The sequence below is a fragment of the Geotrypetes seraphini genome, chromosome 13 (assembly GCF_902459505.1).
Source record: "Geotrypetes seraphini chromosome 13, aGeoSer1.1, whole genome shotgun sequence".
In the NCBI taxonomy this organism is placed as follows: Eukaryota; Metazoa; Chordata; class Amphibia; order Gymnophiona; family Dermophiidae; genus Geotrypetes; species Geotrypetes seraphini.
The window spans coordinates 24,317,503-24,335,403 of NC_047096.1; the positions used below are offsets into that span (position 1 = coordinate 24,317,503).

The 17,901-nt window shown below is 49.3% G+C and overlaps 1 protein-coding gene across 4 annotated transcripts in view; it reads right to left on the reverse strand.

Annotated features, from left to right (window-relative positions):
* KMT2A (lysine methyltransferase 2A) overlaps window positions 1-17,901 on the reverse strand; it is a 301,152-nt gene that overhangs the window by 98,939 nt on the left and 184,312 nt on the right. The window lies entirely within an intron of this gene.

A 17,901-nucleotide genomic window follows, 5' to 3' on the forward strand; every position in this document is an offset into this window, starting at 1 on the left:
ACCAGCAGGTTTGTAGAATAAAGATGTAACAATTCTACATCATTGCACTCACCTACCTACCAACCACTTTATCACTTATTGAATCTGAACTATGATAGTCAACTTCTGAAACAAAGTAATTATTCAAAAATGTAGAAAGTACTTAGCTGAATTTAGAGGATGTCAACTTTCAAATGAGAAATGTAAAGTCCAGAATCAACGACTGTATCTTCTCCAGATGGAAAATGAAAATATATATTCTTAAATATTGATGCAGGTACTAACAATCTTGCAATGATCGTACTCCAAGTTTATATTGCTGGTCTCGATCCAACATCAAAAAAAAAGTGATTCCCCAAAAAAAAAAGAAAACTGCTGAAACTCAACAATAATGAACCATGTGACAAAAACTCCTCAATGTGAGATGAACAAATATCCAAAATTTCCTCAACACCTATCATGTTTCACCACGGATTGCTTCATCAGGAGGAAAAAATGTGAGCCTCGGACTTCCTAACAGAGGGAACATGCCGCCAGAGAATCTCCATGTGAATCTTTATGTGGAGATTCTCTGGCAGCGTGTTCCCTCTGTTAGGAGGTCCGAGGCTCACATTTTTTCCTCCTGATGAAGCAATCCGTGGTGAAACACGATCGGTGTTGAGGAAATTTTGGATATTTGTTCGTCTCACATTGAAGAGTTTTTGTCACATGGTTCATTATTGTTGAGTTTCAGCAGTTTTCTTTTTCTTTTGGGGACTCACTTTTATTTTGATGTTGGATCGAGACCAGCAATATAAACTTGGAGTACGTTCATTGCAAGATTGTTAGTACCTGCATCAATATTTAAGAATATATATTTTCATTTTCCATCTGGAGAAGATACAGTCGTTGATTCTGGACTTTACATTTCTCATTTGAAAGTTGACATCCTCTAAATTCAGCTAAGTACTTTCTACATTTTTGAATAATTACTTTGTTTCAGAAGTTGACTATCATAGTTCAGATTCAATAAGTGATAAAGAGGTTGGTAGGTAGGTGAGTGCAATGATGTAGAATTGTTACATCTTTATTCTACAAACCTGCTGGTTTTGAATAAGATATTACACTGAGCACTCTAATTCAGATTTTATTTTTATTTTTAGTTTAATTTTATTTAATTAAGTAGCATATTATTGAATTCACTTTTTTGATATTATATATAGTTGGTGAATTTATTATTTAATGTATTTCTCCTATATATATATTTATTTATTTTGGGTTTATTTTATAGCCTCTTCATCCCCTTTGCCTTCTCCTAATCACACTGACGCTGTGTTGTAAACAAAATAAACAAACAAAAAAGACTTTTCCTCTCTCTGTTAAATCCTAGCTCATGTTTGCGGTCTAACACCAGCTCTTGACGGATACACGTTTCAAATCTGACATATTGTAATTACAAAACAGAAATTAAATGATTTTTTCTACCTTTTGTTGTCTGGTCATTAATCAAATCTTGTTGGTTTCAGGCTCTGATTGTCTTCTGATAACTTGCTTGCCAGGGGCTCCTTCTTTCTTCGTGCTACCCATCCATCTTCTATCTCTGTCCTCCCCTTCCCTCCCCCAGAGGTCTGGCATCTTTCATTTTATTCGTCTCTATCCACAGATCCATCTTTTCTCAACTATCCTTTAATCCAGCATCTCTCCCTCCTTCCTTACCACCCCAGGGTCCACCGTCTCTCCCTTTCTTTTCCCAACTACCCTCCTATCCAGTATCTCTATCACCCCTCCACACCATCCCTTGTGTCCAACTTCTCTCCCTTTCTGTTCCTTACCTCCCTAAATCCCATTGTCCACCATCTCTCTCCCTCTCCTTTGTTTTTAGACCCATTTCTTCCCCCCAAAGTCCGGCATATGCATGTCTCTTTGAACCCCCCCTTCCCTCCCTCCGTGTACTTCTACACCAGGTCCCTACTCCCCTGAAGGTCTGTCCCCCCCTGAAAGCCTGCACCCCCCCCGAAGGCCTGTACCACCATTCCTGAAGGCCTGTTCCACCACCTCTGAAGGCCTGTTCCACCACCTCTGAAGGCATGCACCCCACCCCTGAAGGCCTGTACCAACACCTCTGAAGGACTGCACACCCCCCCCCCCGGAAGGCCTGCGTGTTCCCCCTGACCTCCCATGCATCCATTTACCTCATTTCAGCAGCTTTCAGAGAGGATTGCTTGTGCTAGCAATCTCTGAAAGCTGCTAAAGGCCTTTTGAGCTGTCTTCCCTCTGCCGCGCTCCCGCCCCTCCTCTTACATCAGAGGCAGGATCTCGGCAGAGGAAACAGCTTTGAAGGCCTACAGCAGCTTGCAAAGTTCGCTAGCACAAGCGATCCTCTGTGCAGGCTGCTGAAATGAGGTAAATGGATGCACGGGAGGCCAGGGGGGAAGCCGGACACCAGCATTTCCCGACTGCCCATCTCCCTCGTCCTCTAAAGCAGGAGCGGCCAGCCAGCAAGAGGCAGTGCTGCCGCTCCTGCTTTAGGGGGGGAGGGGGGAGGGTCAGTCACCGAATTGGGAGGCCAATGTTTTAGGGTTTTAAATCAATTCGAATCAATTCACCCGAAGTTAATCGGTGAATCGATTCAAATCGTGAATCAGGCAGCACTAATACAAAGATCACACACTTTTAGAAACCTTCTTCTGGACCGACTCCATCCTTTTTATATCTTTTTGAAGGTGCAGCCTCCAGAATTGTACACAGTATTCTAAATGAGATCTCACCAAAGTCTTATACAGGGGCATCAATACCTCCTTTTTCCTACTGGAAATACCTCTCCCTATGCACCCTAGCATCATTCTAGCTTTCGCAGTCACCTTTTCAACCTGTTTGGCCACCTTAAGATCATCACATACAATCACACCCAAGCCCCGCTCTTTTGTTGTGCGCATAAATTCTTTACCCCTTAAACTGTACCGCTCCCTCGGATTTTTGCAGCCCAAATGCATGACCTTGCATTTCTTAGCATTAAATTTTAGCTGCCAAATTTCAAACCATTCTTCAAGCTTCACCAAGTCTTTCTTCAAGTTATTCACACCATCTGAGGTGTCTACTCTATTGCAGATTTTGGTATCATCCTCAAAGAAGTAAATCTTACCTGACAGCCCTTCAGCAATATCGTTTATAAAAATGTTAAAAAGAACAGGCCTAAGAACAGAACCTTGAGGCACACCATTGATAACATCCCTTTCCTCAGAGCGATCTCCATTGATCACTACCCTCTGTCAACCTTCCACTCAACCAGTTCTTGACCCAGCCCATCACTTTGGGACACATCCCGAGGGCACTCAGTATATTTATCAGATGTGTGTGTGGAACACTGTCAAAGGCTTTGCTAAAATTTAAATATACCACATCAAGTGCACTCCCGCTATCCAATTCTCTGGTCACCCAGCCAAAGAAATTGATCAGATTTGTCTGACAAGACTTACCTCTAGTGAATCCATGTTGCCTTTGGATCTGTAATCCACCGGATTCCAGAAACTTAAACATTCTTGGTTTTAAAAGCGTTTCCATTAATTTGCTTACCACAGAAGTCAGACTTACCAGTCTGTAATTCCCTACTTCTTCCTTACTTCCACTTTGTGGAGAGGGATCATATCCTCCCTTCGTCAGTCATTCGGTACCACTCCTGACTCTAGAAAAGCACTGAAAAGTTCAGTCAGTAGAGCCACCAGAACTTCCCTAGGTTCCTTCAGTACCCTCGGATGTACACCATTTGGCCCTATCATTTTGTCTATCTTTATTTAGAAAGTTCCTCATGAACACAACCCTCTGAAAATCAATCAGGGTCTACCACTCTTCCAGAGGTAAGAAACCTAATCTTTCATTCTTGTACAATCCCTCTGGAGGCTGAACTCGTGGGACATATCAAAGCAGTCCCAATTCTCGGGGGGGGGGGGGGGGCCCTACGAGCTCGCCGCCAGAACGGAAGCGCCAAGACCGCATCACCCCTAGCTGTCACATCAAACCGATAAAACCCGGTACAGGTATGAAGCGAAGTCCACATGGCCGCCCTCAAATCTCCTCAGGCGAAACCGCCAGAGACTCCGCCACTGAGGAAGCCATGCCTTTGGTAGAGTGAGCCTTCACCACAAGGGGAGGCTTCTTCACTGCTGAAACATAGGCAGCGGAAATGGCCACACATATCCAACACGAGATGGTAGCCTTAGAAGCGAGGCCCGCTAGAACAAAGAGATGATCCGACAGACGGAAAACATTAGTGGCTTCCAGGTGTCTCAAAAGGAGATGCCGTACAGCCAGAGACTGCTAAACACAGTCCTTAGACTTGGAACCCGAAGAAACAAAGGCTGGCAGCTGAACATCCTGGTTGACATGGAAAGAGGAAATCACTTCCGGAAGAAAGGAAGACACAGTCCTCAAAATCGCTGCCAACACAGTGATGCGAAGAAACGGATCCCCGCACGACAGAGCCTGAAGCTCCGACACTCTCCGCACCGAAGTGATCGCCACAATAAAAACGGTCTTAATGATAAGCTCTGTCAGAGATTCTATCCAGGGGTTCAAAGGGTGGACGAGTCAGGAAGCATAGGACTAAATTCAAATTCCACATTGGACACAGTGGTCTTAAGGGAGGCCGCAACCTTCCAGCTCCCCTCAAGAACCGGACAATGTCTGGGTGAAATGCCAGAGAATCCCTGAACGAAGAGGGACGTAAACAGGAAAGTCCCGCAATCTGGACACGGAGAGAAGAGACTGCCATACCCAGCCTCCAGGAAGTCCAGAACATTAGCCACCGATGGTACCAAAGGGTTCACCTGAACCTCTGCACACCAAGCCTGAAAGCACCTCCAGGCGTTCGCGTAGGCCAATACAGTTGATTTCCACTTACTCTGAAGGAGCGTGGCGACAACCGCAAAGGAATAATCCCTGGCCCTTAAGGCCGCTCACTCAAGCACCAGGCGTAAGACCAAAGCGGTCCTGATCATAAAGTGCAACCGGTCCCTGCGTGAGCAACCTCCGATGGCAAGGAAGACTCAGACCCCTTTCCGAGCTCAACCTCACAAGGTCTGCGTACTAAGGTCTTCTGGGCAAGTCCGGAGCCACAAGGATCACCGAACGCCTGTGAGAGGCACACTATGGCCTCTAACGCTAGCCCTGACAGGGAACATTCTCCTTGGTCCAGAGCCTGAGAACGTCTGCCTGAACGTTGTCTATGCCGGCCACATGAGCCGCGGACAATGCCAACAGATGACGCTCCGCCCAAGCAAAAAGCATCCGAGCCTCCAAGCCCAGCAGGGGACTCCTCGTGTCCCCTTGACGGGCTACATAGGCAACAGCGTCGCATTGTCCAAGAACACATGGACAGCCTTCCGGTGGAGACTCCCATGAAATCTTGCAGAGCTAACCAGATCGCTCACAGCTCCAGTCGAGTGATCGACCATCTGCTTTCCCTCACCACCCAGCGTCCCTGGACCAGTATAGACTTGCAAACTGCTCCCCAGCCTGAGAGACTCGTATCCATAGTCAGGGTCACATAGTCCAAGACCCACAGAGGGAGCCCTTTGTTCAGAGTGACTGGGTTCAACCACCACAGCATACTGCTGAACCCCAGTGCATCTATCTGGGGATTCCAGCACGTCAGAAGGGGTAACTGAAGAGGATGTAGGCGAGCTCTCACCCACGGAATCACATCTATGGTCACCACCATGAGAGCCAACACCTGCAGATACTGCCCGGTTGTTGGTGCTGGGATCGCTAACATATCCAGAATCGTACTCCTGAGTTTGAGTTTTCTGGAAGAAATACCTGGTTCATCCCTGTGTGCAACTGGACTCCCAGGTACTCCAAGTCCTGTGTCGGCTCGAGGCGACTCTTCAGATTGATCACCCATCTAAGACTTTGCAGCAAAGATACCACTTGGCAAACTGCCAAGCAGCCCTGCACCCTCAAGGGAGCCAGTTGTCGAGGTACGGATGTACGAGCACACCCAGTGATTGCAGATGGGCAGCTACCTCCACCATGACTTTGGTGAATGATCTGGGCGCCGAAGCCAAACTGAAAGGTAGCACCACAAATGGAAATGCCTCCCATGAACATGAAACCTCTGGAATCTCCAATGATCCAGAAATATTGGGATGTGGAGGTACGCTTCCGTGAGATCCAAGGAAGCCAAAAACTCTCCGGGCGCCACTGCTGCTATTACAGAACGTACCGTATCCATCTGGAAACATGGAACTCACATGAATGCGTTTACTGCTTTCAGGTCCAGAATCGGTCTGCAATCTTCAGAGTCTTTCTTTGGCACGATGAATCGAGTATCTCCTGGAGCCCAACTCTTCCCTTGGGACCAGCTCTATGGCCGCCAGATCCAGTAACCGGAGCAATGTAGTGCTCACTTTGCCAGCCCTGTCCGGTTTTCCTTGGGAGAGGACAGGAAGAAGTCCGGGGCAGCCGGAAGAACTGTAATCAAAGGCCCTCCCTAAGTACCTCTAAGACCCACTGGTCCGAGATTATGTTTAGCCATTCCAGAAGGAAGGCCGAAAGCCGTTCCCCCGATCTGGGGGGGGGGCCTTCATCAGAGATCTGGTGTCTTAATTTTCTCTTGGAAGGGACAGAAGGTCGAGAGTTGTTACAAATCTTGGTATCATCTGCAAAAAGGCACACTTTTCCTTCTAACCCTTCAGCAATGTCACTCACAAACATATTGAACAGGATTGGCCCCAGCACCAATCCCTGAGGGACTCCACTACTCACTTTTCCTAATGGAAGTCGCTCGAAGGAAGGAAAGATGAGTAGTGGAGTCCCTCAGGGATCGGTGCTGGGGCCAATCCTGTTCAATATGTTTGTGAGTGACATTGCTGAAGGGTTAGAAGGAAAAGTGTGCCTTTTTGCAGATGATACCAAGATTTGTAACAGAGTAGACACCGAAGAGGGAGTGGAAAATATGAAAAAGGATCTGCAAAAGTTAGAGGATGGTCTAATGCCTGGCAACTAAAATTCAATGCAAAGAAATGCAGAGCAATGTATTTGGGGATTAATAATAGGAAGGAAACGTATATGCTGGGAGGAGAGAAGCTGATATGCACGGACGGGGAGAGGGACCTTGGGGTGATAGTGTCCGAAGATCTAAAGGCAAAAAAACAGTGTGACAAGGCAGTGGCTGCTGCCAGAAGGATGCTGGGCTGTATAAAGAGAGGCGTAGTCAGTAGAAGGAAGAAGGCGTTGATGCACCTGTACAGGTCATTGTGTTCAGTTTTGGAGACCGTATCTGGCGAAGGACGTAAGAAGACTTGAGACGGTCCAGAGGAGGGCGACGAAAATGATAGGAGGCTTGCGCCAGAAGACGTATGAGGAGAGACTGGAAGCCCTGAATATGTATACCCTAGAGGAAAGGAGAGACAGGGGAGATATGATTCAGACGTTCAAATACTTGAAGGGTATTAACGTAGAACAAAATATTTTCCAAAGAAAGGAAAATGGTAAAACCAGAGGACATAATTTGAGGTTGAAGGGAGGTAGATTCATGGGCATTGTTAGGAAATTCTACTTTACGGAGAGGGTAGTGGATGCCTGGAATGCGCTCCCGAGAGAGGTGGTGGAGAGTAAAACTGTGACTGAGTTCAAAGAAGCGTGGGATGAACACAGAGGATTTAGAATCAGAAAATAATATTAAATATTGAACTAAGGCCAGTACTGGGCAGACTTGCACGGTGTGCTGTTTGGTGGAGGATAGGCTGGGGAGGGCTTCAATGGCTGGGAGGGTGTACATGGGCTGGAGTAAGTCTTAACAGAGATTTCGGCAGTTGGAACCCAAGCACAGTACAGGGTAAAGCTTTGAATTCTTGCCCAGAAATAGCTAAGAAGAAAAAATTAAAAAATTTAAATTGAATCAGGTTTGGCAGACTGGATGGACCATTCGAGTCTTTATCTGCCGTCATCTACTATGTTATTATGACAGCGCACTGCACCTCCAAAGTGAGGTCTGGAGGACGTTCCAAAACACTGTCCCACCGCAGGGGGTCCGGCGTACAGTGAGGTTCGCCGGAAGGGACGAAAATTTAGTCGTCCCATCTCCCTGGTCAGGCGACGTAGAGCCGGGAAGCAACTTAGGCTTACGGTCATGCACACTGGCCATAAAGTCATCCAAACCCTGGCCAAACAAGAGCGATCCTTAAAAGGCAACTTGCTCAGCGTAGTGTTAGATGAAGAATCACCCAACCACTAGCGAAATCAAAACATTCTCCTTGCAGAAACTGAATAATCTCCCAGCTTAGCAAAAACTTTCAAGATATCTTAGAGTGTGTCTGCCAAATAATTCACTCCAGAAACCAGGAAGTCAAGGTCCCGAAGGACAACCTCCTCAGGATCATGACGGAGTTTGTCACAAAGGAAGTGGCCGCCGTAGCTCGCACTCCTGCCGCAGCAGAATCAAAAAGACCCTTCATGACAAAATCCACTTTTCTGTCCTGGACATCCTTCATGACATCCCCTCCATCCAAGGGCAAAGAGGTATGTTTAGTGACCTGAGCCACCGCTGAATTCACCTTCGGCGGAACTAAGCACTTGGAAAATTCCGATGCCATGGGATATAATTTACCCATGGCCCTAGTGCACTTCAGGGGACCCTCCGGGGCCTCCCAAACCTACAAGAGCATTTCTGCCAAGTCCGTGTGGTCCGGAAATGCAGCGGAAAGCGGGATTCAGAGATAAGATCAGGGAGGCGGCTGAACTTAAAGAGGGAGGCACACTGTCTGATCCTCTCCCAGATCATGGAAATCAGTGTTCTGGGAATCTCCTAGATCTGCTAAGTTATCTACATCAGCTAATCCCACCGAAGAGCCATGCAACAGCGACGACATAGAAATTGACGCAGGTACCAAGGCAATGGTGGAGCTGCTGCTTGCTTTCAGGTAGACCAGCAAGACAGCAAATGGACATGTTGGAATCCAAAGGCTGAACAGACTGGCGCACTGGAGTCTGAGAGGGAGAGACAGGCATAGCCCTTTTTCTCCTGAAAGCCTGATACAGAATATCCACAAATTCCAGCGGCAATTAGTCACCGGCGGCAAGAGCCGATCCGCAGGACTCAGATTTGGAATGTTTAGAAGACTTATGAGACTTTTCCCTGGAACTGCACTTGCATTTCATGAAAGCGCTTTCCTCGCCCAATTTTGGTGTCTCGGATGCTGGAATCACATCTCCAGTGGAATCGGAGGAAAGCAGGGCCTCCCCAGAGAATACTGCGGAATCCACGCCCCTCGTGGCGCACATAATACACAGCTGCGAATCCGCCAGCATCTGCCGCATTTACGGCATGAATCCATGCCATCCTGTCCTGAGGTGGCCATTTGTGAAGTCTGAAGCAAACACGAAGCTTCTAAGTCCAAAAAATATACTTTTGAAAACTTTAAAGAAAATCTAAGATGGCTGCTGTGGGTGCCAATTTTGCCCAAAAACTGCCCAGGAAAAACTCAGGGAACCATGAAAAATGGCAATTTTACAGGTGGGGGGGACCAAGGCATGCAGGGAAACTAACCAAAACCCCGATTTCAGCACCCCCCAAAACCGCCAAAACTCTGCGACTCACAGACACCACAGACATGTGCTGCAATGAAAGTCTATGGCAGCCTGCAATAGACAGTACAAGCCAGGAGATCAGTACTCAGGAGCTGATTAAACTGGATTTTTCAGGTCATCTGACCACCTCACCTTCCCTGTCACCACAGATCATGACCACCAGGACCCCTCAGGGAAATTAGGGAAGACACGCAGTCCAGTTCAGATCCCGGCATACCCCCATGGAACCGCAGCAGCCTGCACTGTACTCCTTTGCGAATGAACAAGGGGAGCAATGGCTCCCAATCCAATCTGCAGGCTTACTGCAGTTTAAGCTTACAGAACACCCTCCAGAAACAGACAAAATTTAAAATGTCTGCAATCTCCCGCCGAAGGATCACTCCCAAAGAGTTGATCCGCAGCACTTGGGCAAACTCGCGAAACAAATCAAATAAAGACTAGGAATTGAAAACAAATCACAAGCAGAAGAGACCGATTTCACCCATACAGCGAGGCTGCAGTAAAACTGAGCATGACAGGAAGCTACTAGGCAGATAGCCTAGAGGGGAGGTAAAGCACAGTTACTTACCGTAACAGGTGTTATCCAGGGACAGCAGGCAGATATTCTCACATGTGGGTGACGTCATCCACGGAGCCCCGACACGGACAGCTTTTCAAGCAAACTTGATTGAAGATTTCAAGTTTGCTAGTGCTGCACCACGCATGTGTGTGCCTTCCTGATCCACTAGAGGGCGCATACCCTCCTCATGGTCCTCAGTTCAGATAGCTAGCAAAGAAGCCAACCTCGGGGAGGCGGGCGGGTTGTGAGAATATCTGCCTGCTGTCCCTGGATAACACCTGTTACGGTAAGTAACTGTGTTTTATCCCAGGACAAGCAGGCAGCATATTCTCACATGTGGGTGACCTCCAAGCTAACCAAAAAAGGGACGGAGGGAAGTTGGCAATTAAGAAAACAGATTACGCAAAACCGACTGGCCCAACCGGCCGTCGCTCCTGGACAGAGTATCCAGGCAGTAGTGGGAGGTGAAAGTATGAACCGAAGACCAAGTGGCAGCCTTGCAAATCTCCTCGATAGGCGTCGACCTGAGGAAAGCTACAGAAGCCGCCATCGCTCGGACTTATGTCCCACGATTCGACCATGCAGCGCGAGACCAGCCTGAGCGTAGCAAAAGGAAATACAAGCAGCCAACCAGTTGGACAAGTTGCGCTTGGAAACTGGGCGACCTAACCGATTAGGGTCGAGGGACAAAAACAATTGAGGAACTGTCTGAGGAGACTGAGTGCGTTGAAGATAAAAAGCCAACGCCCTCTTACAGTCAAGTGTGTAAAGCGCCACCTCGCCAGGAGGCGAGTGGGGCTTCGGAAAAGAGACCAGAAGAACAATGGAATGATTGAGAGGAAAGTCCAAAACCACCTTGGGCAAGAACTGGGGTTGAGTACGCAGGACCACCGTGTCATGAAGAAATACAGGAAAAGACGGGCCCGCAACCAGAGCTTGCAGCTCACTGACTCTGCGAGCAGACGTGAGAGCAACCAGGAATACCACCTGACAGGTGAAGTAATTCAAAAGAGCTTTATCAATGGAATCAAATGGAGGTATCACCAATTGAGTCAGGACCACACAAAGATCCCAAACCACCGAAGGGGTTTTGAGCAGAGGATGTACATTGAAGAGATCCCTCATAAAGCGGGAAACCGTCAGATGGACGGAGAGCAGCGTCCCATCAAGCGGCCGATGAAAGGCAGCAAAAGCACAGAGGTGGGCTCGAATAGATGTCGATTTGAGACCAGACCGAGAGTGAAACAGATAAACCAGCACTGAAGGCAAGGAGGCAGAGAGCGGATCCATGCGGTGCTCAGCACACCACGCAGCAAATCAGGACCATTTCTGGGAATAGCATTGCCGAGTGGAGATCTTTCGAGAGGCCTCGAAAACACCCCCACCGACTTGAGAGAAACAGAAGGAGGGAGGCACGTTGCGAGGAACTAAGCTGATAAGTGTAGAGACTGCAGATTGGAATGCAACAGAAACCTCAACACTGAGACAGCAGAGAAGGGAGCATAGGTAGGAACAGAGGCTCCCTGACATGCTGGAGGAGCAGGGAGAACCACAGCTGCCAGGGCCACAGAGGAGCCATCAAGATCATGGTGGCGCAGACCGACAGGAGGTGTATCAAAGACCTGAGAATCAGAGTAAAGGGAGGGAACACATAGAGGAACCTGCCCATCCAATCGAGAAGGAAAGCATCCACCTCGACGCGAACCCGGGAGAACATCCTCGAGCAATATCGAGGCAACCAGTGAGTGAGGGGCAAAGCGAACAGAACTACCTGTGGGGTTCCCCACCAAACAACCACATGCCGCAGAGTCTGAGAATGGAGCGACCATTCATGCGGCCGAAAAGGGCGACTCAACGTGTTCACCAGACAATGCTGCTCGCCCCGGAAATACACCGCCCAAAGAAAGAAGTAGCGGTGTAACTCCCCCTCCAATGACGAAGGGCTTCCCTGCAAAGTAACAGGGAACCTGTACACCCTGGCTTGGTCACAGAATACATCGCCACCGGGATGTCGGGATGCACCAGGACCCCGCAATCCAGCAACCAATAACGAAAATCTACCACAGCATTGTAAATGGCCCGGAGCTTTAGCAGATTGATGCGGCTGCGACGGTCCGCACCCGACCAAAGACCCCGAGTCCGAAGGCCGTCGTGTTGCGCCCCTAAGCCGATGAGTCCATCGGCAGAACCTTTTGATGCGGGGATACGAAGAGGTGGCCCACCAACGAAACCAGCGCACCACAAAAGCGCTGGGAAGCGGGATCCCGATCCTGCCATCACTGAGATGCTTGGGTCCAGCGGGGAACACGAAGAGGAAACCAGGCGAACATCGGGACATGAACCGTGGAGACCCATGATCCCAAAGCATCAGCATCAGCTCAGCCGAGGCCGAAGACCGCTGAGACACCAGCTGACTCAGGCGCAGACAGGCGGCCTGCCGAGGCAGAGGCAGAAAAGAATGGAGGCGGACCGAGGACAGAGGGGCCATCGTCCGGTATAAACAAACAAGGCCCTCCCCCTGAGGCCGAGACAAGAAGGAGCGCAGACAAACTGGGTCCAGGTCCGCCCCGACGGACTCCCGAGACTGGGGCGGACAGAGTCTGAACCGCTCCCAGACTAGAAACTAGTGCAGGTCACAAAGGGCCAGGACCAGACGCAGATGGGAGGATGGGAACGCCCAACCAACAGAGGCGAGGCTATACTCCCAGTGCGTAGACACGGTGACACCCCACCCGAAAGGAGGGGAGGAATCCCCAGAAAGAGAGCAGCCCGGAGGCTATGCGAGAATAGTCAAAAAGATGGCCAGGAGTCGCTGAAGCCGGCGGCTGGACCATAACCCGGCGCTGCTGCAGCTATTGCGGCTGCTGCGAAGGAGGCCGAGATAACACAAGAAAGGTATCCGGAGGGCCCCTCCGGAGAAGGAGTCCAAACCACCAAGGCAGAAGGGATTCAGCTGAAGGCGTCCCGATAGGCGAAGGACCGGTCGCATTCTGAAAGGCGGTTAGTGGCCTCCGCAAGAGAGGCCTCAAGAAACGCAGTACTCACGCAAGTAAAAGTGGCGAGACGATCCTGAAGGTTCGGATCCTCAGCCACACTCTGCGCCAAGCGAGATGACGCATGGCGGGAGCAATAGAGCCGGAGCAGGAAGAGAGTCTCCTCCAGGAAACCAAACTCCGCACTACAAGAATCCGTCACGGCTGCCCGGAATGAACCGAAGAGAAAACGGGGAACCCTCTCGAATAGGAGCCGGAGACGCCGAGGCACAGAGCCACAGACGAAGTCGAGGCACGAAGCCCTCGTCGAAACCGGGGCGCAAACCCGCAGTCGACGCCGAGGCCCAAAGCCTCAGCCGATGCCGAGGTATAAAGCCCCTAGCGACGTTGCGGCACCAAGCCACAGTCGACTTCGAGGCACAAGGCCACAGTCAACCAAAGGGCACAAAGCCCCAAGCGACGTCAAGTCACAAAGCTCCAGTCAACGGCGAGGCACGAAGCCTCGTTCGACGACGAGGCACAGAGCTCCAGCCGACGATGAGGCACCCAGCCTCAGTCGACGTCGAAGCACAAGCATCAGGCGACGCGGAGCACACGGTTCAGCCGACATCGAAGGTACAAAGCATCCGTCGATGTCGAGACACCAAGCCTCAGTCGACATCGTGACACCAAGCCCCAGTCGACGTCGAGGCAGAAATTCGAAGCACAAAGCCTCAGACAACGTTGAGGCACAAGGCCGCATTCTACGTCGAGGCACAAGGCCTCAGGCGGCGGTGAGGCACCAAGCCTCAGACGACGGCGAGGCACCAAGCCTCAGACGACGGCGAGGCACAAAGCCTCAGACGACGGCGAGGCACAAAGCCAGAGTCGACGGCGAGGCACAAAGCCCCAGTCGACGTCGAGGCACGAAGCCCCAGTCGACGTCGAGGCACGAAGCCCCAGTCGACGTCGAGGCACGTAGCCCCAGTCGACGTCGAGGCACGAAGCCCCAGTCGAGGCACGAAGCCCCAGTCGACGTCGAGGCACGAAGCCCCAGTCGACGTCGAGGCACGAAGCCCCAGTCGACGTCGAGGCACGAAGCCCCAGTCGACGTCGAGGCACGAAGCCCCAGTCGACGTCGAGGCACGAAGCCCCAGTCGACGTCGAGGCACGAAGCCCCAGTCGACGTCGAGGCACGAAGCCTCAGTCGACGTCGAGGCACGAAGCCTCAGCCGACATCGAGGCCCGAAGCCTCAGCCGACGTCGAGGCCCGAAGCCTCAGCCGAAGTCGAGGTACGAAGCCTCAGCCGACGTCGAGGCCCGAAGCCTCAGTCGACGTCGAGGCACGAAGCCCCAGTCGACGTCGAGGCACGAAGCCCCAGTCGAGGCACGAAGCTCCAGTCGACGTCGAGGCACGAAGCCCCAGTCGACGTCGAGGCACGAAGCCCCAGTCGACGTCGAGGCACAAAACCTCAGGCGATGTCGAGGCACAAAACCTCAGGGACGTCGAGGCACGAAGCCCCAGGAGACGTCAAGGCACGAAGCCTCAGCCGATGTCGAGGCACGAAGCCTCAGTTGACGTACGAAGCCTCAGTCGACGTCGAGGCACGAAGCCCCAGTCGACGTCGAGGCACACCGAAGTCCGTCGAGGTTCAGAAGTCGACACCGTACCAATTAAACTGGTAATAAAGGTGCAGCAGTACGCTCCATAAAGGGCAACCTCGAGATGAGTATTCCCTTGAAAGGAGGCACGCATCGAAGGTCTCGTAGAGGCGGGCACGATTGCACTCGATGCCTGGAATGCCTGAGACTCAGCCGGTGGCGTTACCAAGGTAACACACCTAGAAGAAAGAAAGAAAGAAAGAAAGAAAAACTTACCGGGGATCGAAGCTACTCAGTCCGATTCCAACGAAGGAAAAAGGGTCCCGGCCATTCTGCTCACACGAGGTGAGCCCAGAGAGAGGCCAGGGAAGAAGAAAATACAGCTGCAACAAAATGAGGCCTAGCAGCATGGCTGAGGCCCAAGAAGGGCCTGCCGATGGAACCAGCAGAAATACAATAAAAAGTCCTTTTTTTTTTGAAACAAAGAAAATACACGATCAATTAACAAACGCACAGCGACTCCCTAACAAAATAAAGAAGCCGAGGTGCCAGAAAGGCACTTAGAAGAACGCAGAGAAGAGAGACAGGGCTTTCTGGCTCAGCGGAAAACTAAGAACTGAGGACCATGAGGAGGGTATGCGCCCTCTAGTGGATCAGGAAGGCACACACATGCGTGGTGCAGCACTAGCAAACTTGAAATCTTCAATCAAGTTTGCTTGAAAAGCTGTCCGCGTCGGGGCTCCGTGGATTACGTCACCCACATGTGAGAATATGCTGCCTGCTTGTCCTGGGATAACAAGTTTTATTAGCCCTGCAGCCAAGGCTAAAGAGGATACAAGATCCCACAAGTTCAGCCTCCAGAGGGATTGCACAAGAATTCCTTCCCCTTTCCCCTGGGTGGCAAGAGTTCAATCATCAAAAGGGCAGAGGTTTACTGAAAGAGTACCTCCTTGTCCTGAGAAATGATGTTCTTGGTGGGTAATTTGGAGGGTGTCAATGCCAATTCAGAGCAAAACAGAGCTGGAATATTTGAAGAACTCACTAGTTAGAGGTTACAAAGAATTACCACTGATTGTAAAATTCTATATCCCTTCTATAGGTAGGTTGTCCGGGACAGGAACTTTGATGGTAGCTATAAACATAAGAATTGCTGCTGCTGGGTCAGACCATTGGTCCATCGTGCCCAGCAGTCCGCTCATGCGGGGGCCCTTAGGTCAAAGACCAGTGCCCTAACTGAGACAAGCCTTACCTGCGTAAGTTCTGGTTCAGCAGGAACTTGTCCAACTTTGTCTTGAATCCATGGAGGGTGTTTTCCCTTATAACAGCCTCCAGAAAAGCGTCCCAGTTTTTTACCACTCTGGGTGAAGAACAACTTCCTTACATTTGTACGGAATCTATCCCCTTTTAACTTTGGAGAGTGCCCTCTCGTTCTCTCTACCTTGGAGAGGGTACTAAGTCTATTCCCTTCATTATTTTGAATGTTTCGATCATGTCCCCTCTCAGTCTCCTCTTTTCAAGGGAGAAAAGGCCCAGTTTCTCTAATCTCTCACTGTACGGCAACTACTCCAGCCCCTTAACCATTTTAGTCGCTCTTCTCTGGACCCTTTCGAGTAGTACTGTGTCCTTCTTCATATATAGCAACCAGTGCTGGACACAGTATTTCAGGTGAGGGCGTACCAAGGCCCGGTACAGCAGCATGATAACCTTCCCCGATCTATTCGTAATCCCCTTCTTAATCATTCCCAGCATTCTGTTTGCCCTTTTCTCTGCCTCAACGCTTTGCTCTGCTGGAACCAGTCAAAATTCCATCCCTTGCTTCAACTTGGAAGCCAGCTGGGACTTTTGCTGGTGGAACTTCTGGGGATGGGAATACTGCTTCCCACCAAAAAAACCCTCCTAGTTGAGGAGGAAGCAACAGCTGCAGGTTGTCCAGAAACAGTCTACATTTCCATCATTAACAGCAACCCTGAAAATCCTGGAGCTAAAAATCTACTTAGCAAGGTACTAATCCCTCTACTTATTTATTTTTGATTGTTCCATGCAGCCCGAGGGGAGATGCTCAAGGAACCCCTTTCTAAGAAGAGCAGGGGTGGTGGCCAAGACACAGGTACACTCCAGATGGGGGGGCGGGGTGAGACCCAGCAAACCAGAACCAGAATGACTGAAACCCCTTCACTAGAAGAATCCAGTGCTCTTTAGGCAAGATAAAAAAAATTAAGTGAAGCCAACATAGCATATTAACTCAAAACCTGACAAAGTAGGGCTGCACAGTCACTCATCTATGGTCTGCAAATGAATTGACACACACAATCAGTCTGAAGGCTTCACCAACAAGTGTGCCTACATCTCCCCTGATTTGTCTCCGGAGAAATACTGAATTATCTCAGGGCTACACAACCCTTATACAGACACATTAGTTAGTAGTTCAGTCCAGTTCTCCTGATAGAGAACATATACCCACTCATTGGGAATGGTCTGGAGAGACGATGAGGAATGTAATGCTTTTTAATTAATCTTAATGAAATGCTTTGACCCACTAGGACCTGTCAGGTGGCTATGGACATTAACAAGCTTATGACAAGCATACACCTGCAAAAGCTGAATTCAGCTACTGCTTAGTACATTTTAATTCTTTCCCTTATTACTTGACAGGGAAGGCTGTAACATGTCTGCCTTGTTTGTCCTGTTATCTTTCTTACAGTTTATGACATTGTAATTTTTTTTTTGTAAAATCACTTCTGAGATGATTTGGCATACCATCGTTCAAAATTAAACTAAACTAAGACAAATTTCACAAAATTAAAAAATGTCAGGCAGATCTGAACCAGTATATAGCCCAATATTACAGCTTGGCTAAAGGGGCACTACCAAATTTAGTGCCTGTAAATTTCTCATGTCAAAGAGGACTTTGAAAGTTAAATGCTATATTCTGAAATATCTTGCTAGTTAGAGCAATAGCTTGAAAAAAAACAGGTAAGCCAGAGTTTAAAATCCAATGTCACAAGTTTCATAAATCAAAAAGTCATGTCAATCTCTACTGTCTTGGGTACAAATTGACTGGTCTATTTACTTGGCTGTGTTATGGTTATAATGCAAATTATTTGTCAATTAATGCAGCTTAATGCAAAAATTTCACTCCAATATTCATTTAAAAATGAGTTATTTTGCAGGCAAATGTCACTGAGTAAAATAAAATGACCATCACAACTTGTTCTAAATGTCACA